Source organism: Scyliorhinus torazame, chromosome 17, assembly GCF_047496885.1.
Source record: "Scyliorhinus torazame isolate Kashiwa2021f chromosome 17, sScyTor2.1, whole genome shotgun sequence".
Taxonomy (NCBI): domain Eukaryota; kingdom Metazoa; phylum Chordata; class Chondrichthyes; order Carcharhiniformes; family Scyliorhinidae; genus Scyliorhinus; species Scyliorhinus torazame.
In genome coordinates, this window is record NC_092723.1 from 56,320,364 (window position 1) to 56,343,835 (window position 23,472).

A 23,472-nucleotide genomic window follows, 5' to 3' on the forward strand; every position below is an offset into this window, starting at 1 on the left:
TAACAACGGTTTGAATTTCTAGTGACATCAGTAGGTGTGACAGCCTAATAGACAAGATTAAAAGACAGGACCTGACACACAGGGACTAAACGCGATGACTAAAAAATGCGCACAGTTGCAAAGTTTTTTTTGATTAAAAAGTTCAAGAGCATGAAGTCAATAAGATGGTTTGGCACGTCCACGGCAAACTAAATATTTTCACGCTTTATTTTCTTTTGCCAAAAGACACAAAAACATTAGTCACAATAAAAAAGCTAACTTGACCAAATCGTTTTTGAAAGCAGCCATTTTCTGACAAAGTTTATTTCTTGATGAAAACCAACACTCATGCCCTGGGACGACAGATACACTTGAACTGGCCTTTGGTTCTCTGGCTGACGTATTAGAGCATGGAGGCTGCTGGAAACTGAATTCCACTAATTGCTGTGCAGAGACTAACTTCTTATTTTCAGATGAAATTTTACCTCCCTCCATTGGTGTTTGAGGTGATAAATGTTAAAAATGGCAGCAGCGGACTTACTTCCCTGTTCCCACTCTGCTGCTACACTTGCTCAATCCTATGATTTAACTGATGGCTCTTGCCACTGACCTCCAGGCGATCTGATGATTTGAAACAAAATTAACTACAGCAATTTAAACCCAGTAAAATCCCAGCCTTTGTTGGGCTACAATAAAGAAAAAAAGCTGCTGCTTACAATTTCATCACAAGAACATTATTCTGAGAAGCTCTGAATGCTGAGGAGTACAGATATGAAGTAGAACGCAACTCGATTTAAAACAAAACATCTCCTTCAAAACCTTTTGTGAAAAAAGTCAAATCTTGGACAAAAAATTATAATGCAATTTTTCTGATTTAGTCTCATCTTGTTTCTTCCTTTGGTTTGTTTTAAACCATTCCTAAAAGATTAGGTTGAGTGTAGGAAATAGTGAGCAAATCAGCAAAGAGTTTACAATTAAATTCTTCCTCCATTGCTCCCAGCATGTTTTTCCTGCAAATGCTGACTCATGTGGTTCCCAAAACACTGACAACCCTGTCAAAGCGGGGCCTTCTGGTTGGTTAATTAGCAACTCAGCCTGGGAAACAATGGGGGTCATTGCCAACACCCAGGGCACCCAATGTCCAAGTCTGGAGGAGTCTTCTGCCCCTCTGAACCCCACAAAAATCATACAGCCTACCTGTTTAGATCCCCATGTGTAGTGTCACTAGATTTCACTAAACAGAACATCTATGGCTCGTACTCCCAGCCAACAACAACTTTCATTCATATAGCACCTTTAACATAGCAAAACACCACGAGGTGCTTCACATGAGTGTCAGACAAAATTTGACACCGTGTATTTTGGGAGACATACAGACAGGAGATGAACTGCTTGATCAAAAATGTTGGTTTAAGGATCGCCTTCAAGGAGGACAGAGCGCTGGAGGTGCTCAGGAAAAAAGGTTAGAAGAGCTTAGACCTAGACAGTTACAAACATGGCCACCAGTGGAGGAAGATAGAAATTGGTGATGTGCAAGAGGCCAGCACTGGAGGAGAACTGAGATCAGAGTACTTCAGGCTGATTGTGGTTACAGAATTAGAAAGAGCAATCAGTGAGAATTGAATCCAAGGATGAGAATTCTAAATTCTTGGAGTCGTCAGACTGGCAACAAATGTGGATGAGTGAACCCTGTAGACACTTCACAATGCACTGGGGTCTTGTGTGCGTCCTGGAAGCTCAAATGAAGCTCCTGCTGTATTCGGTTGGGCACCTTATCTGCCCAGCAAAAGCCATGGTAAGCACAGCAGCAGAGCAGGGACAGTGCACCAAGTCCACTGCCTCCATTTTAACTTCTATCACCTCACGCACCAACAGAGGAGGAAGGTAAAATTGAATCTGAAAGAGGGAAGTTAGTCCCTGTCAAAACGCAACAATATCCTATTAGGGGAATTCAGTTTCCAGCAGCCTCCATACTCCAATCTGTCAGACCGAGAACCAAAAGCTGTTCATGTATATCTGTTATTGAAGTTGCAATTCATGACTGCAAACTAGAATTATCGCTGCAATGGCTTTATGTCAAACTCTGCATGTGCATCAGTCACAAGCCCAGCAGGAGCGAAGCACACCACCATCTGGAAAGGTTCATAAAAATGAGCCTTGGTCACAGAAATAGCAATGACACTGAAGATGGCAATAACGAGACCTTTCAAAACTACAGGCCTCCTTCATTATATGTCTCATAATTTGTTTCGCCAATAACATCAATATCCAGTACAGGTAACAATGCTTCACCATAAATCATTTTATTCAACAAGTACTGTTTTGCACATGTTAAACAAAGGGTACGTTACTTACTGCATCTTGCGGCATTCAAACATTCGCTCTTTAAGCCTCTTTAATTAAAATCTGCGCCCCCAAATAGCATCAGTAAGAAAATGTTGTTAAACAGCATAGTGGCACAGTGGTGAGAACTGCTGCCTCACAGTTGTGGGTCCTGGGTTCGATTCCGGCCTGGGTGACTGTGTGTGTGGAGTTTGTTTGCACTTTCTCCCCGTGCCTGCATGGGTTTCCTCCGGGTGCTCCGTTTTCCTTCCACAGCTCAAAGGTGTGCAGGTTAGGTGGATTGGCCATGCTAAATGGCCCTTTAGTAGCCAAAAGGTTAGATCGAGTTACGGGGATAGGGTAGAGGCGTGGGCTTAAGTAGGGTGCTCTTCCCAAGGGCCGATGCAGACTCGATGGGCCGAATGGCCTCCTTCTGCACTGTAAATTCTATAAACAATGCTGGTGCTGTACCATCGGCATCCTAACATTCTTGACCATGAAGTGACAGGGCTCAGGTGGATTCTCCTTCTTGTATATTAGCTATTATCTATTTCCCCTCGTATGTGATACAACAAGAAAAAGGACATTGGCCTGGATCTTCCGAGCAGTGCCAATGATCAGCAGATTACTGCTGCAATCAAAAATTCCCCTGACTCAACATTGCGCCTCATTTCTACTGGGATCATCCGAGCCCGATTTTCACAGCATCTCCTGGGGGTCTCCATTGAAGTAGAGTCAGAAGAAGACAGGATACAGCCCATTTTTATGGAACTACTTGCTTTATTGTAGGTTTAAAGGACCACTGTGAATGTTAGCGAATAAAGGGGTGGGTAGGTAGGTGGGGTGGGTGATGTGAGGGAGAGGTGGGTCTGGTGAGTTGAAGTGGGTAAGGTGGAGTGAGTAAGGGCTGTGGGAAAGTAAGTAGGGGAGTTAGGAAGGGGGGTAAGAGGGCAGGGAATGGAAAATTGGGTGAGATGAGGTGGTGGTGAGGTGGGTAAGTGGGTTTTCTGGTGAAAGGGGCGTCTGATGACAGGGGCCGTCTGGTCAAGGGGGCAGTCGGGTCAGGAGGACAGACAGGGGTTCATGGGGTTAAGTCAGGTTGGTGAGAAGATTGTTAGGAGCTCCAGAGGGTTTTTGTGGGGGGCCAGTTATGCAGCTATACAGATGTGAGACCAGATTTTAATCTGTCTAACATTTCCTGGATAATTATTCAGGTAAGTCAGTCAGAACTCGACAAAGTCTCAGACTCTAACTCAGAATCAAAGACATGAATGGAAGGTCCTGAGGAATTCCCCACTGGAAATTGAAAGAATGCAGGGGCAGCAGGCGGTAAAGGTGGCAAATGGTATCTTATAGAATCATGGAATTTACAGTACCTGGAGGCCATTCAGCCCATTGAGTCTGCAGCAGCCTTGGAAAGAGCACCCTACTTAAGCCCACGCCTCCACCCACTCCCAGTTAAGCCAGTAACCCGACCTAACCTTTTGGACACTAGCATCAATTTAGCATGGCCAATCCAACAAAGCTGCACATCTTTGGACTGTGGGAGGAAACCGGAGCACGCGGAGGAAACCTTCCCAGATACGGAAAGAAAGTGCAAACTACACACAGTCACCCGAGGCCAGAATTAAACCTGGGTCCCTGGAGCTGTGAGGCAGCAGTGCTAACCACTGTGCCACCATGCCGCCCCTTGGCCTTCATAGTGAGGATTCAAGTACAGAAGCAGGAATGTCTTGCTGCAATTAAACAGGGCCTTGGTGAGGCCACCCTGGAATATTGAGTACAGTTTTGGTCTCCTTATCTGAGGAAGGATGTTCTTGCTTTTGGTTTACCAGACTGATTCCTGGGATGGCAGGATGGACGCACGAGGAGAAATTGAGTTCACCCAGAGAATGGTGAGCCTGTGGAATTCGGTACCACAGAAAGTAGTTGAGTCAAAACATTGTATATTTTCAAGAAGCAGTTAGATATACCATTTGTGTTGAAGGGGATCAAAGGATATGGGAGGGGCGGGGGAGGCGGGAATAGGCTGCTGAGTTGGATGATTAGCCATGATCATAATGTATGGATGAGCAGGCTCGAAGGGCCAAAAGGGCTTCTCCTGCACCTATTTTCTGTGTTTCTATGAAACTTGCCAGGCAATTCCTGACAATCCAGAAACGGGAGATTTGGTCTTATAAGCTATCCCATCCAATTTAGCACTGTAATGAGATCAGCAAACCCTTATTACTCTCATCAAACAACTACCTGCAGGAGTAATGTTGAAAGTCAACATCACATAAATGCAGGAAAATGACCATTTACATTTTAAGAAAGATATTCAAGTTAAATCCAACTATAACCTCTATCCTATACTTAAATAATAAATTGGAACAAGCAATTCAAAATCACGTGCATCCAAAACCCCATGAGAGTGTTTCTCTATTTGCCTCTTGTCAGCATAAATAATTGAAATCCGTTATGAGTAACCGAACATCATCAATAGAACACAGCCATTGACTCTAATCTTCTCATTTGACACCATATGCTCAAAGATGAAGAAAACATGCACGAGAGCTGGATCAGCAAACATGTACCGTTAGGCATTCAATTTTTCCATCCCTAAAATAACATTTTCTAGTTACTTCACTTTTGCATAAATACCATATCAGATGATGATCCTTATTGGATACGAAAATAACTGAGACTTGGTGGTTGCAATGAGGGTGAAACTCAGTATTTTTCATCATTACCTTGTGAAATAAACAGCAACTTCCAACAGTCACATGTATCATGAAAAAATAAATCTAGGAGTCGTTTGCAAGTATTTCCCTGCTCTGTCGCAGAATGCACTGTTCAAAGTCCCTGCTGATGGCAATCTTCGAGAAATCACTGAACTGGAGAGAACTTAATTCTATATGCCTAAAGAATTCTATATGCCGTCTTCTCATTATTTACAAAACCCTATTCTCATTATTTTAGAAAACCTTGAAAAATTTGAGTCTTAATAATGAGCACTAACAGTTTTTGTAGTGGTGACTAAGTCAGAAACGTTTTGCCCCTGGGGAACGAAGTTCACATTTGTGTTTTTTTTCTAAATTTAAAGTACCCAATTCATGTTTTTTCCAATTAAGGGGCAATTCAGCGTGGCCAATCCACTTACCCTGCACATTTTCGGGTTGTGGAAGTTAGACCCACGCAGACACGGGGAGAATGTGCATGGACAGGAACCCAGGGCCGGGACTGAACACGGGTCCTCGGTGGCGTGAGGTGGTCCCGTTTACCCTTCGCAGTGCCTCACTCCATACTCCCCAATTGATCTCCATTCCCAACTCCGCTTCCCATTTCTCCTTGATCTTCACCACCCGCTCACCTCCCTGCTCCCCCAGCCACTTATATATATCCCCAATTCTTCCCTCCCCTTCCACACCCGGAAGCAGCAGTTGCCCCAGCAGGGTGCATCCCGGCAATCTTGGAATCCCTTCCAGACCTTTCGTGCAAAGTCCCTAACCTGGAGATACTTGAACTCACTACCCCTCGGCAGCTTTACCCTCTACCTCAGCTCCTCCAGACTGGCGAACCCTTCCTCCAAATACAAATCCCTCACCTTGACCAGCCCCACTTCCTTCCACCTCCTGTATACACTATCCATCCCCCCGGCTCAAACCCATGATTCTCGCACAGTGGCGTTAACACCGACATCCCTTCCACCCTAAAATGCCACCTCAGCTGATTACATATCTTCCCCATGGACTGCACCACTGGGCTCCCTGAATACCTACTCGGAGCCATTGGCAATGCTGCCGTCACTAAAGCTCTCAAACTAGACCCCGTACAAGATTCCTCCTCCATCCTAACCCTTCTCCTTCCCAACACCACCGCCACACCTTGTCCACATTCGCCGCCCAAAAATAATGAAGCAAATTTGGCAAAGCCAACCCCCCCTGCTGCCTCTGTAGCAGGGTCCTCCCACCCTCGGCACCTTCCCCGCCCATACAAAGTCAGAGATGATTGTGTCCACTTTCCGAAAAAAGGCTTTTGGTATAAAGATCGGGAGAGCCTGAAAGATAAACAAGAACCTCGGCCGGAATATTCATTTTCACCGCTTGGTCCCTCTCCGCCAACGTTACGTGCAGTGGATCCCACTTCTTAAGATCCTCCCTGGCCTCCTCCACCAGCTTCGTTAAGTTCCACTTATGGGGCCCCGTCCATTCCCTCGCTACCTGAATCCCCAAGAACCTAAAGCGATCCCTCGGACCGTAAATGGCATTCCCCCCTAAATTAGCCCATTGTGCCAGCTCATTCACTGGGAATATCTCGTTTTTCCCTACATTCAGCTTGTATCCCGAGAACCCTCCAAACCTCCCCAACAGGCCCATAATCCTTCCCATACCCTCCAACGGATCCAAAACATACAGCAAGAGGTCATCAGCATAGAGCGACATCCGATGCTCCCTCTGTCCCCTCATTATCCCCTGCCACTCAACCGACTCCCTGAGAGCCAGCGCCAATGGCTCTATGGCCAGCGCAAACAGCAGCGGTGACAGCGGGCACCCCTGCCTTGTACCCCTGTGTAAGTCAAAGCTTCATGAGCTCATATCATTCGTCCTCACCCTCGCTCTTGGCGCCACATACAGCAACCGCACCCATGCCACAAATCTCAGCCCAAACCCAAACCTTCCCAAAACATCGAACAAGTACCGCCACCCCACCCGATCAAATGCTTTCTCAGTGTCCATGGATACCACCACCTCCAGTACCAGAGCTCTCAACGGATTCATCACCACATTCAACAGCCATCTTATGCGAGCTGCCTGCCCTTCACGAACCCGGTTTGGTCTTCTGCAACCACCCACGGGACACAATGCTCCATCCTCTCCGCCAACAACTTAACCAATAATTTCACATCCGTGTTCAATTGTGATATGGGTCTATACGACCCACATTCCACCGGATCCTTCCCTTTTTTGGGGATTAGTGTGATTACTGCCTGTTTCATCGTCTGCAGCTACTCCCACTTCTCCAGTGCTTCATTAAACGCCCCCAACAGATGTGGTGCCAGGTCCGCCGCAAATTCCTTATAAAATTCTGCCGGGTACCCATCCGGCACAGGGGCCTTGCCCGACATCGTACCCCGATACTATCCAGCGCCTCCCTCAGCCCCAGGGGCTCCTCCAATGCCTGCCTCTTTGCTTCCTCCACCTGGGGAAATTCCAGCTCGTCCAGAAACCACCCCATGTCCCCCTCCTCTCCTCCTGGGTCTGCCTCAAAGTTCCTGGTAATACTCTCTAAATGCCTCATTTATCTTCCCTGGCTCTGACACCACATCCGCAGCCCCAGTCCGGATCTCAATATTTCCCTGGAGGCAGCCTGCCTCCACAGCTGGTGCGCCAGCAGGCGGCTCGCCTTCTCTCCATACTCATATTGCACCCTTCTTGCCCTATGCAGTTGCCCTACCGTCCTCCCCGTTGTCAGCCTGTCAAATTGCCCTACAACCTTTTCCTCCTCGCCAATCCCTCCATGGTGGGCACCTTCGAATATTCCCTGGCCACCTCCACTATCTCGCTCACTAGACGGTCATGTTCCGCCCTCCTTTCCTTATTCGCACGAACCGTAAATGAGATAATTTCTCCCCCGACCTTCAGTGCTTCCCAAAAAATGCCCACAGACACCTCCCCATTCTGATTTAACGCCACATAATCCCTAATCGCCAACTGCACCTTCTGGCAAAAACCTCCATCCACCAACAACCCCGAGTCAAACCTCCACCCGGCCTCGGCTCTCATCCCGTACTGAACCGAATATCCAGCCAGTGGGGTGCATGCTCCAAGATAACTATCCCCGCATACTCTGCCCCCTCCACCCCAACCAAAATCTGCCGACTCACTACAAAGTAATCAATCCTCGAATACACCTTATAGAAAAGGAATACTCCCTTCCCCCTGGGTTCTGAAAGCGCCATGGATCCACCATACCCATCCGCTCCATAAACCCCCCCAGCTCCCTTGCCATTCATACCCTATCCATCGACCTGGGGCTCGATCTATCCACTCTCGGCTCCAGGACACAGGTAAAATCTCCTCCCATGATCAACTGGTACGTGGTCAAATCCGGGATTGCTGCCAGCAACCCCCTCATAAAACCCACATCATCCCAATTTGGGGCATACACATTTACCAACACTACCGGTGCCCCTTCCAATACTCCACTCACAATCACATATCTTCCACCTGGATCCCTCACCTCCTTCACACTCACGGATCCCATTTTTTTTGCTCATTAAAATCGCCACACCCCTCGATTTCAAATCAAACCCAGAGTGAAAAACCTGCCCAGCCCACCCGTTCCTTAACCTAACCTTGCCCTTCAGACGGAGGTGTGTCTCCTGCAAAAAGACAACCCCCGCTTTCAAGCTCCTGAGGTGCGCGAACACCCGCAACCTTATCGGCCCATTCAGTCCCCGGATGTTTCACGTTACCAACCTTACCGGAGGCCTGCGCCTCCAATCCCCTCTACCGTCCGTCATCTTCCCCACTTAACTCCTGCCCCTTTATTTCCACTCTGTACCTAGCCCATCCCAGATGGCCCCTTTCTTCGCCCTTGACCATGTCATCTCTCACCCCCTGCCGCATCGCAGAAATTCACCCCCCCCACTTTTCCCGTTCTTCTCCCCCCCCCCCACTTTTCGCGTTCTTCCCCCCCCCCCCCCCCCCCACTTCCCCTTTCTCCCCACCACCACCTCACTTCCGTTCACCAGCATAACCTGGTCGCGCAGCTGTCCCTGCCCAAAGACACATCCTAATGACCTACCCCTCCCCCACCCCTCAGCTCAAAGAAGAAGGCCTCCTGCTGGCCTTACCCTCCCCCACCCAAACAAGGACTTCTCCCGAACTCCAGGTAGCCTTCTCCAAAAGCAAACAAACAGATGTTAAACACAAACAGTCCCATAAAACAGGAGGGGGGGGGGGGGGGGGGGGGGGGATAGGAACATCCATCCCCACATAAACTTTTCACCCCTACAACTCCTTACAATCTCAACATTGAACAGAAACCACCCCCCCCCCCCCCAAAAAAAGGCGAAAATCCCCCAATCCCTACACCCACTTCAAACATGCTCCCGATCATTACATAGTGCCAGCACCCTGGTTCCCAAGCGTTGAACATTGTCCACTCAGTTCTCCCCCAGTTTAAGCTCCTTAATGAAGTCTTTGGCCGCTTCTGGGGTCTCAAAATAGTAATCCCGGCCTCCGAATGTCACCCATAATTCTATTGAGTAGAGCACCCCAAACCTGATCTGCCGCCGGTACAGTGCCGCCTTGGCCTTGTTGAAATCTGCCCGCCATTTTGCCTACTCGGCTCCGATGTCCTGTTAAATCCGGACGTCATTTCCCTCCCTTCGCAGCTACGTTTCTCCCTGGCCCGCCATAGAATTTTCTCTTTCTCCACAAATTTTTGGAGTCTCACGCTCACCGCCCGCGGCAGCTCCGCAGCTCTATAGACTTTTGCCTCAGAGACCTATGCACTCGGTCCACTTCAGGTGCCTTATCTAGCACCCCTACAGCCACCAGTCCCGCCAGCATCCTCAAGATGGATCTCGTGGCACTCACACCTTCCACTCCTTCAAGCAGGCCCACTATTCGCAGGTTCCGTCTTCGAGGTATTCTCCTTCTGCTCAACCTTTGCCCTCAGCGTTTTACAAAGACCTCCTAGGAGCCCCATCTCCGCCTCCAGAGCCACCACACGATCGCTGTGGTCCAAGATCACTCCTTCAATCTCCTGAATCTGTGACCCCTGCACCTCCAAACACCTCTCCACCTGCTCCAAAGTACTCTTCAGGGGTGCCACAGCTTCTGCAATGGCCTTTGCATGATCCTCATGCATTTTTTTCCTCTATTTATGGAATTCCTCCTTGATAAAAGTCATCAGTTCCTGTATCTGGGGCCTTACAGCTTGCCCCTCCCCTGCCTGCATGCTGGAAGACTGTCTGTGAAGCACAAGACTGTTTCAACTTTCCAGCCAAACCTCTCACTGTTTTCTGCCAGGTCCAGTGATCAGAAGACATACCATTCCAGGGGTAAACTACTCCTCTAACATTCACTCACGCCTTTTCATCAAAATTCCACCTGGATCTGAGTAAAAAGGGTACTTTTCTGTGACTCTGAACAGGAACAGCCCTTTATGTGACCAATCACTCCATGGTCACAAGCGGAAGTCGCAGGCAAAGATCTTCGGGGTCAGCAAGGGATACAAAATCCAGAGCCTTATGCTTCTGCACATATATCAGTGACAGGTTAGTAGGTCCAACTATTTTGATTAACATAAATAACCAAGTAAGCTAAATCAAATTAACTGAGGGACAAATTAAAGGGACAGTCCCTCAAAGGGAAACGTGCTTAAACAAAAAGTGAATCACAAATGAGACTTCAAACATCAAACCAAAATGTGGTTAACAGGGCCAATATAGCCCCTGCGGTGACAAACAGGCAGGGAAGGTCTTAAGGGTGCCAGTGAACCCTGCATGCTCCTTCTTCAGGGACACCAGGCTGCGAATGTAACCTCAGTTTAAGCCTACTGCACCTGTTATCCCAGGCGGTCTCTCATCCAAGTACTAACCAGGCCCGAGATTGCTTAGCTTCCAAGATCAGACGAGACTGGGCATTTTCAGACTAGTTTGGCCGTAGGCCCAAGCAGGGGCTTTATCTTGGTAATTGTTAGTGTTATTTACTCATTTAATGACCAAACACTTTACTGCCATTTCAACGTTGTCCAATTCATATCATCAATAGCTAATTAACTGAAGCCATTACCAATCAGTCGCTAATCACTTATGAACTTGGCAATACAAATTAATCAATCCATTCCACAAGACATTGAAGACAATAGGTAAGTCAGTTTAAGACCAACAATATCATTGGTGTCAATTTTAAAGCTAATTCAGCCCACTCTAACAAAATACAGATGTCAAAATATCTTCATGATCCAAGTAATTTTGTTACTGATAATACATAATATATTTTCGTACTAATAAACCATTTCTATCACCAAGGATTCATTCACATTTATCACAAGTAACATTAATTTTAAGGCAAGTCATGCCGACAGCACCATCCAAAATGATTGCTACATTATACATCACAGTGACTGTCATAAATCCAAAATGTTTGGAACTTATCAACAAATAACATTTGTACAAAAACGATTACAACCTCTCAGAAGTGTTCTCACCCATGAGAATTTCACAGGCTAAGCCATATGCTTTCACAAATGAACACAGGAAGCCATTCATTCTTACAAAATAGTATTTTTACATTGTGCACATTCCCTTTATGAGTAAATTCCAAATCCATGCATAGAACTCAAGCTAGCAGGGATCGATTCAAGTCGTCATTTTAGTGCTGCTACAACGAAGTTTTCAAGCTTATGAGCGATACACAACAGTTTAGCAGTCCAAGCACTGTCACTAATGGGCCTGACACCAGACTGCTCTACTCATAACCTTGTCCTGAGGACAGTAGAAATGCTTTAGGGATGTCCTCAAAGCATTCCCGAAGTGACCAAATATTCCCGCTAATTCATTGCAAGAAGGTGGCTTGTGACTGAAATGGAGAAGCTTCATTCGCCAAGGCATCAAATACAAACACTTCATCAGGGAAGTGCAGAGGAAGTCGATACATCGGAAAGAGTGGACAAATCTTCAAACACCTCATCTACCCGACCTTTTCAGCACCACTTGCCCTGCATGTGGCAGAGTATGCACATCAGCCATTTCAGAACCCATCAAACCAGAGTGGAAGCAAGTCATCATTGGGGTCTGCCCAAGAGTCTCGGCACCGATTGAGTATCATTGTTCAGGAAGCTGTGCTCACCATGCAATTTGCTGAATAAAATCATGCAACACTTTTTAAAAGAGGATTAATTAGCTGAACAGCCAAGTAAAAGTCACTCTGAAAAACCACGTCGAATACTTGGTGTTTTAGGTCATTAAGAAGATACCACCTGTATTTCATTTCTGTTAAAGCAACTCCACTAATTACAGCTGGATGGCAGAGGCTGCTGCTGCACAGAAAATATCTAGAACTAACCAGTTTGGCTAATGAGTTTAATTTGATACACTCATGCTTATCTAATAACTCCATAAGTAGGTGGAAAGTGAACTCTTATGGGAGCTGTCCAATCAGTCAACTGTGCACAAAAAATTGTTAATTGCAAAAATAACTATGATAAATGAAACATCATGAACGACACAGCTTCTCTTCCTACATGTTCCTTAATATCTAAAGGTCTTAAATTCCTTGACACGCAAACAGCTCATGTTTCATTATACACAGGTGGGAATAGTTTTATATTGGATAGTCATTGCTGAATAAAGTTTATTTACAACTTGAAGTGCCTTTTCACAGTAACTTAATTGCAGTGTTAATGTAAGCCTACTTGTGATAATAAGGATTGTTATTTACCGTACTTAACTGATCAGGCTGAATAAAACAACGGATCCTTTACCATAAAAATGAAGCTTGTTCTACCAATGATCAATCCCTTTCACTTACATACTTTAAAAAGTCTGATTGAGGAAGCCAGATTCTGTTATTAAGGGTAAGCACATGCAATTTCTCTTTATTCAAAAGATGGGGAGGCCAACATTTATTGCCCATCCCAATTGCATCACTGCGGTCCTATGCTGTGGGCCTTCCCAAAGTGCTGTTATGGAATCTTTGGCTCAGCCACAATGAAGAAACGGCGATATTTTTCCAAGTCAGAATGGGAAGTGATTTGGAGGGGAACTTGAAGATGGTGTTGTTTAGATGTTCCGGATGTCTTTGTCCTTTTTAGGTGGTAACGGTTGTGGATTTTTGGATTTGGGAAGCAGGAGGAGGCCATTCAGCCCTTCGAGCCTGCTGAGCCATTCATTATTATGGCTGATCATCCAGTTTAATACCCTGATCCCGCATTCCACTCCCCCCCCCCCCCCCCCCAATATCCCTTGAGGCCCAAGAGCTATATCTAATTCTTTTTGAAATTACACAATGTTTGTTTTCACTTCAACTACCTTTTGTGTTAGTGAATTCTACAGATGCACAGATATGGGGGTGGCACAGTAGTTAGCACTGTTACCACTACTTTCCAAAAGTTGTGCTATGAAATCTATCCTTGATAATGGTCTCTGGCAACTTCCCTACTACCAATGTTAGGCTCACTAATCTATAGTTCCCTGTTTTCTCTCTATCTCTCTTTTTGAATAGGGGGCTTATATTGCTACCCTCCAATCTGTAGCAACCATTCCAGAGTCCAAGGAATTTTGGAAAATGACCACCAATGGATGTACTACTTCTAGGGCTATTTCCTTAAGTGCTCTAGTTTGAAGATGATTGGGCCCTGGAGATGTATCTGCCTTCAATCCCATTAATCTCCCTAAGCCATTTTTCTACGAATACAAATTTCCTTCAGCTTATCACTAAAACATGAATTTCTCAGAACTACAGTTGTTCCAACATCTTGGGCGAATGCGTGGTCAATTCCAGCCCCACATGCCCTGGAGTCAACACAAAAGTGAATGAATCAATAATTCTTATAAAAATAGACAAAGTCTTTGGCCCTTGGCTGCCCAATAATAAGTCACCAGGTTTGTAAATGTTTACACCTTTACTGTTTATTTAGAACAAGACCCATCATGAAATACGCAGTGAATACAACTGGTGAATGACAAGCTAATACCCAATACCCACTTTAACTTGCCCGCATGCTCTACACACACAAGACAAACACAGAGGGATGGAAAGGGGTTAAAAAAAAAAAAAGCATAAGCGGAGGAAAGAAAGAGTCTTTGTTTTAGATGATGGTCTTTAGAATACTTTTCTTTGCAGTAAGATGACAGTTTAGTCTTTGGTTTGCATCCTGTAATTATCTTCTTTGCAGATTCATTAATTCAGGTAGTCAATAGTTAAAAATGCATTATTCACAGCTTTTCCTCGAGAGGCACTGTTTTCACTTCAAACTTTGCTCTCAGTTCATGGTTTGTCTTTAGGCCTCTGTAGTTCCAGGAAAACAGCACCTAGAGGCTTTCTTGAGAAAGAGTTGGCCCTCAAAACTCTTCTGAACAGAGTTAGCTGGAGCTTTCTGGAGAGAGTTAGCTAGAACCCTTCACTGTGCTGCCAGAATCAAAACTGAAAACAAACTCAAAAACATGGGAATTTGATAAACACCCCACTGTAATAGAAACCAATCACCCCGTTATCAGGCAGAGCACAGCCTTTTAAGTCCAATCCATTGGCCACCAGCCAATCAATCAAGTTGAGTCCTGACCCATCTTTCCATCACTGATGCTGGGCAGTCTGCAGCTTCTGTTTAAACGAGTACAGCCTTCTGGATTCTTCCTGCTTGAATTAAAGATACAGGCTTCTTGCCTCAAAAAGACATGCCAAATAATCATCCAAGGATCAGAAATGGCTTAGCAAAAATAAAAGGAAGGAGAAATAAGGGAATAAACAGGGAGGAAATAGGAAGGACCCTTACACAGCGCATTGTGTAAATGGGACATGCTGCAACCATAATGTTTTGGTGCTGGATGGAGGGTCAATCAAGCAGTGGTCATGCGTGGTGTCAAGCTTGTGGAGTGTTGTTGTAGCTTCTCTTATCTAGACACATCAAGAGTATTCCATCACATTTTTAACTTAGTGCTGGAAAGGCTATGGGGAGTCAAGAGATGACTTGCTGTAGAACCCCCAGCCTCAGTCCTGCTCTTGTAGCCACAGTATGTGTGTGGCTGGTTCAGTTAAATTTCTGGTTAATGGTGGCACGCTGAACACTGTTGACAGGGGAGACATTTACACTCCGATCTGTTGGTGTAAGTGGTTAGAACATAGAACATTACAGCGCAGTACAGGCCCTTCAGCTCGCGATGTTGCGCCGACCTGTGAAACCACTCTAAAGCCCATCTACACTATTCCCTTATCGTCCATATGTCTAACCAATGACCATTTGAGTGCCCTTAGTGTTGGCGAGTCCACTACTGTTGCAGGCAGGGCATTCCACGCCCTTACTACTCTCTGAGTAAAGAACCTACCTCTGACATCTGTCCTATATCTATCTCCACTCAATTTAAAGCTATGTCCCCTCGTGCTAGACATCACCATCCGAGGAAAAAGGCTCTCACTGTCCACCCTATCCAATCCTCTGATCACCCTGGATGCCTCAATTAAGTCACCTCTTAACCTTCTTCTCTCTAACGAAAACAGCCTCAGGTCCCTCAGCCTTTCCTCATAAGATCTTCCATCCATCCATACCAGGCAACATTCTGGTAAATCTCCTCTGCACCTTTTCCAATGCTTCCACATCCTTCCTATAATGCGGCGACCAGAATTGCACGCAATACTCCAAATGCGGCCGCACCAGAGTTTTGTACAGCTGCAACATGACCTCATGGCTCCGAAACTCAATTCCTCTACCAATAAAATCCAACACACCGTACGCCTTCTTAACAACCCTCTCAACCTGAGTGGCAACTTTCAGAGATCTATGTACATGGACACCGAGATCTCTCTGCTCATCCACACTGCCAAGAATCTTACCATTAGCCCAGTACTCTGTCTTCCTGTTATTCCTTCCAAAATGAATCACCTCACACTTTTCTGCATTAAACTCCATTTGCCACCTCTCAGCCCAGCAGCTTATCTATGTCCCTCTGTAACTTGTAACATCCTTCCGCACTGCCCACAACTCCACTGACTTTAGTGTCATCTGCAAATTTACTCACCCATCCTTCTACGCCCTCCTCCAGGTCATTTATAAAAATGACAAACAGCAGTGGCCCCAAAACAGATCCTTGTTGTACACCACTAGTAACTGGACTCCAGGCTGAACATTTCCCATCAACCACCACACTTTGTTTTCTTCCAGCTAGCCAATTTCTGATCCAAACTGCGAAGTCGCCCTGAATCCCATGCTTCCGTATTTTCTGCAGTAGCCTACCGTGGGGAACCTTATCAAACGCTTTACTGAAATCCATATACACCACATCAACTCCTTTATCCTCATCCACCTGTTTGGTCACCTTCTCAAAGAACTCAATAAGGTTTGTGAGGCACGACCTACACTTCACAAAACCGTGTTGACTATGTCTGATCAAATTATTCCTTTACAGATGATTATACATCCCATCTCTTATAAACCTTTCCAAGATTTTCCCCACAACAGAAGTAAGGCTCACTGGTCTATAGTTACCAGGGTTGTCTCTACTCCCCTTCTTGAACAAGGGGACAACATTTGCTATCCTCCAGTCTTCTGGCAGTATTCCGATAGACAAAGATGACTTAAAGATCAAAACCAAAGGCTCAGCAATCTCCTCCCTAGCTTCCCAGAGAATTCTAGGATTAAAGCCCATCTGGCCCAGGGGACTTATCTATTTTCACATTTTCCAGAATTGTTAACACCTCCTCCTTATGAACCTCAAGCCCTTCTAGTCTAGTAATCTGAATCTCAGTATTCTCCTCGACAACATTGTCTTTTTCCTGTGTGAATACTGACGGAAAATATTCATTTAGCACCTCTCCTATCTCCTCGGACTCCAAGCACAACTTCCCACTACTGTCCTTGACTGGCCCTACTCTTACCCTAGTCATTCTTTTATTCGTGCCATATCTATAGAAAGCTTTAGGGTTATCCTTGATCCTACCTGCCAAAGACTTCTCATGTCCCCTCCTGGCTCTTCTTAGCTCTCTCTTTAGGTCATTCCAACCGAACTTGTAACTCTCGAGCGCCCTAACTGAAACTTCATGCCTCATCTTTAGATAAGCCTTCTTCTTCCTCTTGACAAGTGTTTCAACTGACTTAGTAAACCACGGTTCCCTTGCTCGACCACTTCCTCCCTGCCTGACAGGTACATATTTATTAAGGACACGCAGTAGCTGTTCCTTGAACAAGCTCCACATTTCCATTGTGCCCATCCCCTGCAGTTTTCCTCTCCATCCGATGCATCCTAAGTCTTGCCTCATCGCATCATAATTGCCTTTCCCCCCAGATATAACTCTTGCCCTGCGGTATATACCTATCCCTTTCCATCACTAAAGTAAACGTAATCGAATTGTGGTCATTATCACGAAAGTGCTCACCTACCTCCAAATCTAACACCTGTCCTGGTTCAGTATCCAGTACCAAATCCAATACGGCCTCGCCTCTCATTGGCCTATCTACATACTGTGTCAGGAAACCCTCCTGCACACATTGGACAAAAACGAACCCATCTAAAGTACTCGAACTATAGCGTTTCCAGTCAATATTTGGAAAGTTAAAGTCCCCCATAACTATCCTGTTGCTTTCGCTCCTATCCAGAATCATCTTCGCAATCCTTTCCTCTCCATCTCTGGAACTTTTCGGAGGCCTACAGAAAACCCCTAACAGGGTGACCTCTCCTTTCCTGTTTCTAACCTCAGCCTATACTACCTCAATAGACGAGTCCTCATCAAACGTCCTTTCTGCCACCGTAATACTGTCCTTGACTAACAATGCCACCCCTCCCCCTCTTTTACCATCTTCCCTGATCTTACTGAAATATCTAAACCCCGGCACCTGCAACAACCATTCCTGTCCCTGCTCTATCCATGTCTCCGAAATGGCCACAACATCGAAGTCCCAGGTACCAACCCATGCCGCAAGTTCACCCACCTTATTCAGGATGCTCCTGGCATTGAAGACACACTTTAAACCACCTTCCTGCCTGCACACCCCTGCAACTTTGAAACCTTACTCATGACCTCACTACTCTCAACCTCCTGTATACTGGAGCTACAATTCAGGTTCCCAAGCCCCTGCTGAACTAGTTTAAACCCTCCCGAAGAGCATTAGCAAATTTCCCCCCCAGGATATTGGTACCCCTCTGGTCCAGGTGTAAACCATCCCGTTTGTAGAGGTCCCACTGACCCCAGTATGAGCCCCAATTACCCAGAAATCTGAAACCCTCCCTCCTGCACCATCCCTGTAGCCACGTGTTCAACTCCTCTCTCTTGTTGGAGATGGTCATTGCTGGGCATCTGTGTGATGCAAATGTTACCTACTACTTAACAACTCAAGCTAAATGTTGGACAGATCTTGCTGCATGCTAGCACAGATTGATTCATCATCAGAGAAGCTGCCACTGAATATGGTGCGATCATCAAGGAACAATCTCACTTTTAAAAAAATTTCCAAGGGCAATTTAGCATGGCCAATCCACCTACCCTGCTCATCTTTGGGTTGTTGGGGTGAGACCCACGCAGACACGGGGAGAATGTGCAAACTCCACACGGACAGTGACCTGGGGGCCGGGATCAAACCCGGGTCCTCGGTGCCGTGAGGCAGCAGTACTAACCACTGCACCACCCTGCCGCCCTTGAACAACCTCACCTCTGACCTTATGATGGAGTGGTCACTGGTGTAGCAATGGAAAAAGTTGGACCTAGCACAGTATCCTGAGGAACCCCTGCAGTGATGTCCAGGGCTGAGATCATTGGCCTCCAACCATCACAACCATATTTCTTTGTGCTAGATATGATTCCAACCCAGTGGAGGGTTTCTTCCCAATTCCCATTGAATTCAATTTAGCTCAGGCTCCTTGATGACTGCCATGATGTCTACATTGGTCATTCTCATATTACCTCTGAAATTCTGCATTTCTGCCTTTGTTTGGGCCAAAGATATGAGGTCTGGAACAGAGTAGTCTTGGCGAAACTCAAATTGTTCATCTTTGAGCAGGTTACTGGTGAGTAAATGCTAATAAATACCATTGTTGGTGGCTCTTTCCATTACCGTGCTGATGATTGAGAACAGACCTATGGTTGGCTGGTTTGGATTTGTCGTTCTTCTGGACAGGAGACATTTTCCACTTGGTCAGTAGATGCCAACTGCAATAAGCCAGTTAGCTAACCAAGCAAAATGATAGTGGCGGATGGCAGAGGGTGACGGTAGAAGGTTGCTTTTGTGACTGGAGGACTCTGTACAGTAGTGTGCAGCAGGGACCATTGCTGTTTATAGTGTACAGTAATGATTTTGACGTGAAAGTATGAGGTATGATCAGTAAGTTCGCACATGACACGAAAATTGGTGGTGTGGTAAATTCAAAGAAATGAGGTTGTGTGCAGTCACCCAGCCAGAAGCGGCTAAAGTGTGCAGGTCACGCGCCCTATTGCACATTTGACATCAAGCACCTAGCATGTACATGCTTTTGGCGCCAAATCACCGCGGAGAGTAGTTTCCATTTTCTAGCTGCTGGCAAGCAAGTTTAAGAGGACTGTAACAATGGATCATTTTGTTACAAGAAAGAGAAGGCCAGAGACACAAATAGGCAGCGTACCTGCTGGACAGGATCTCACAACAGAATCTGGAGCGCGCTACTCAGGTCAGTCCAGGGCAGGACAGAGAACATCTAATGTTAGCTCTGTCAAGAGCTCCAGGGCCGCTGGTTAACATCGACAAAGAAGAAACTTGACTCGGAAACAAAGCAGTACAAAGAACATTTTTTGAGGCATGGTTTTGTCAATTGTTCCCAAGGAAATAAGGATGCAAATCCCATGTGGTGTCATATGTAGGGCAAATGGGAGAACAAGTTTCAGATTTTGAAAGAGAAGTGTTGGGTGACAAATTGCTTTTGAGGTTGAGACCCCAGAATCAGTTATTAACTTACTGCTGACTCCAAATGAAAAGACTACACTGCTATACCTGACCTGTGATATCACATTAAAAATACACCGAAAGCCCATGGGCTTGTTAGAATTCAGGAGTATCGAGTGCTGAGTAAAACATGCATTTCATTGCTGTTGCCCTTCATGACGACCTACATGTGCAAGGTTGGATATTCCATTTTCACAAAGATGAAGACGGCACAAAGGAACTGGCTGAAGTCTGCACCAGATATGCGCATTGCCCTCTCCTCCTTTGAACCCGATTCAAGTGAGATCGTGAGGACCAAGCAGGCTCCCCTTTCGCATTAAAGGCAAGTGAATGTGGCGTGTGTCGCGAAGGTCGGCCAACATGGGTCACAAAGGTCGGCTGACGTGGTTCCTGAAGGTCAGCCAATTAGCAAATGTGGGTCCCGGGGAAAAAAGTTTTTAAAACGCTGATATAGACAGGCTGGTCAAATGGGCAGAACAGTGGCAAATGGAATTTAACCCTTAAATGTGTGAGGGCATGCATTTTGGGAGGATTAACAGGACAAAGGAATACACAATGAATGGTCGGACCCGAGAAGATACAGTGGGCCAAAGGGACCTTAGGGTACATGTCCATAGGTCACTGAAGACAGCAGCACAAATAGATAAGGTGTTTAAGGCAGGGAGCTAATGATGGAGCTGTATAAAATGCCGATTAAGCCACAACTGGAGTATGGCGTGCAGTTCTGGTCATAAAATTACAGGGAGGATGTGATTGCATTAGAGTGTGTGCAGAGGAGATTCACCGGGATGTTGCCTGGGCTGGAGTGGTTCAGCTATGAAAAGAGGCTGGCTAGGCTGGGGTTGTTTGCCTTCGAGCAAAGGCGGCGGAGGGGGGACATGATAGACATATACAAAATTATGAGGGCCTTGATAGGGTAGATAATAAGGAATTTTTCCCCTTCGCAGTGGGGTCAATAACTGTAAGGCATAGTTTTAAGGCAAGGGGCAGGACATTTTGAGGGGATTTGAGGAAAAACTTTTTCACTCAGAGTGGGGTGGGAATCTGGAATTCACTGCCTGAAAGGGTGGTAGAGGCGGTAACCCTCAATAATTAAGAAGCATTTAGATGATTACTTGAAATGTCATAGCATACAAGGATACGGGCCAAATGCTGGTAAATGAGATTAGAATGGATTGCTGCTTGATGGTCGGTTCAGACATGATGGGCCACTTTCTGTGCTGTAAAACTCTACGATTCATTCAGCACAATGGACAGCTCATTGATAACTCAATTTATTTACATTTCATCTAATAATAATAATCTTTATTGGTATCATATGGAGGCTTACATTAACACTGCCATGAAGTTGCTGTGAAAAACTGACCCAAGACTGGTAAATGAAGCTCAGGCTCCAACAGGCAAAACCCTGACTAGATACATGCATACGCTCAACTTGGTATGTTTGGTGTGGGAACAAGAGTCCTCTAAGCATTTAAATTAAGATTTGATAGATAAATTACATATCCCGTAGATCCTCCGAGCACTTGTCAATCTACCTTGACACTGCATTAGATTTATAGTCCTGTCATTTAGAAGAGTTAAGACAACCCCAGTGAGTTGGCAATGTCTTATTAATTAAATTGTTACAGCTTAACGGCAGTTAGAGTGTTACGGTATAATGGCAATTGCATGGCTAAATAGGTGATGGGTACTCATACACCTATAAATGGGGATAGCTGGGACACTAGGGAGTTAGGATATTTATATTCTGTTTCTCACAATTACGGTCAGTGATAACTAAATACAGCATGACATGTGTGATTGGGAAAAAGAGACCAGAAAGAAGGTATTTCCTTCAAAACAACAAAATGCCAACTGTTTGCTTGATGTTCTGTCTTATTTCCAACCTGAAAACTGTCCTGGCAATCTGTTTCACAATGCGATCATGAAAATAAACACATAATATATGTAATTTCAGCAAATGTCTGAGCCAGTGCCAGCTGAATTATACCCCGACATGTTAAACTCTGAAATGTTATGGGCCAGGGCTTAGAAACACCAAAGTGTATTATGAAGTTCACCTGACCTATAACCTTTGTGTTGAATTTGGCTAGGGTGAGCACAAAAGCCTTCACTTCAGGTGTGATTCATCAGACTTCCTAGGAGCTTTACTCAAAACAAGGTTTATTCTAAAAATGTAGTTAACATATATATAGAAAAATAAACAGAAAGAATTTTTTTATCAATTATAAATGTAAAGACAACACAACAGCTGCAGTAATCTATGTATAGAACACTTAATGAATTCCCCCTTAGCTGATCCAATTCAATAACAAAATCCAACGAAACAAAATCCCCTTTTCAAGGGAGTGGTCCAGCACACTATATTCTCACTTGAATGGGACTGATCCTGTCAGAGATTCTGATCCAGTTCCAACCAGCAGATTCAAACTCCTTCTGGAAAACAACTGTATATTTAAAGTTACCAAGGCAGTTAGCCACAACCAATGGGCTTTTTACTGGAACAGTTTTTAAAATGAAAACAGAGAAAAACAGGGAAACCGCTTCTTCTTCCTTCTGCAATCCAAAGCAGTCAAACTGAAACCCCCCTCACCTCACAGCCACAGCACAATGTGCTACACGTAACAAGATGAGAGTAAACCTTTCTTAAAGGGACACTCACATGACAAAAACAACAACTTTTAACAACTGAATTAAGTAAAAAGAATTAAAAGAAAACAATGAGAACCTAACCTTATTCAGTTTTTCTCGATTTCTGGCTTTGCACACTCAAATCGCACATCACAACACAAATTCTTGAATTGGTAAAACAATTATTTCAGATAAGTATTCAATCAAATATATCAGACAGCAGTTGAAAAATTACTTTTCTTATTGCCAGTCCCTTTGCCAACTATTTGGAAGCAGCGTATGACAATGTTTTACATTCATGGTCTCCTGTGATCTTACATTTAAAAACACTATGGATCAATTGGGAGAAATTTTGAAGAGTCTAAACTATTTTCATGCTTCAGCCTTCTTTGGATCCCAAGATATTGCCTGCTACCATTGTGAAAATTCAATCTTAACTACGTTCAATTTCTTTTTACAGTTTCCCAGCTTTGAGTGGCATGATTCATGGCCTAACTTCTTCTTCACTGCCTGCAATCACTGAGTCGATGCAATGTCATCCTCTAACTGTATCCCTGTACTCCACTACTACTCTGGGTTACAAATAGATATCAGTACTGAAGTCCAAAGTAAAATATTTGCTGTTCAAATAATCTCCTAAAATGTACATAACTTTCATTTATATATTGCCTTTAACGTAATAAAATATTTAATGATTCTTCGCATCATTTGACGGATCTTTCAAAAAATCACGAGGGGTCTGGACAGAGTAGATGGAGAGAAACTGTTCCGAAAGGATTAGTGAAAGAAGCAATGGCGACATGCGGCAAATATTTGTCACACAGCCAGTGGTTAGGGTGTGGAATGCTCTGCCTGAACGCGTGGTGGAGCAGGTTCAACTGCAACTGCAGCATTCAAAAGAGAAATGGACTATCTGAAAAT

At 45.1% G+C, this 23,472-nt stretch overlaps 1 protein-coding gene and 1 pseudogene across 7 annotated transcripts in view; both read right to left on the reverse strand.

Moving 5' to 3' along the window:
- ppfia4 (PTPRF interacting protein alpha 4) overlaps window positions 1–23,472 on the reverse strand; it is a 791,036-nt gene that overhangs the window by 418,995 nt on the left and 348,569 nt on the right. The window lies entirely within an intron of this gene.
- Window positions 10,846–10,963, reverse strand: LOC140394575 (5S ribosomal RNA; annotated as a pseudogene).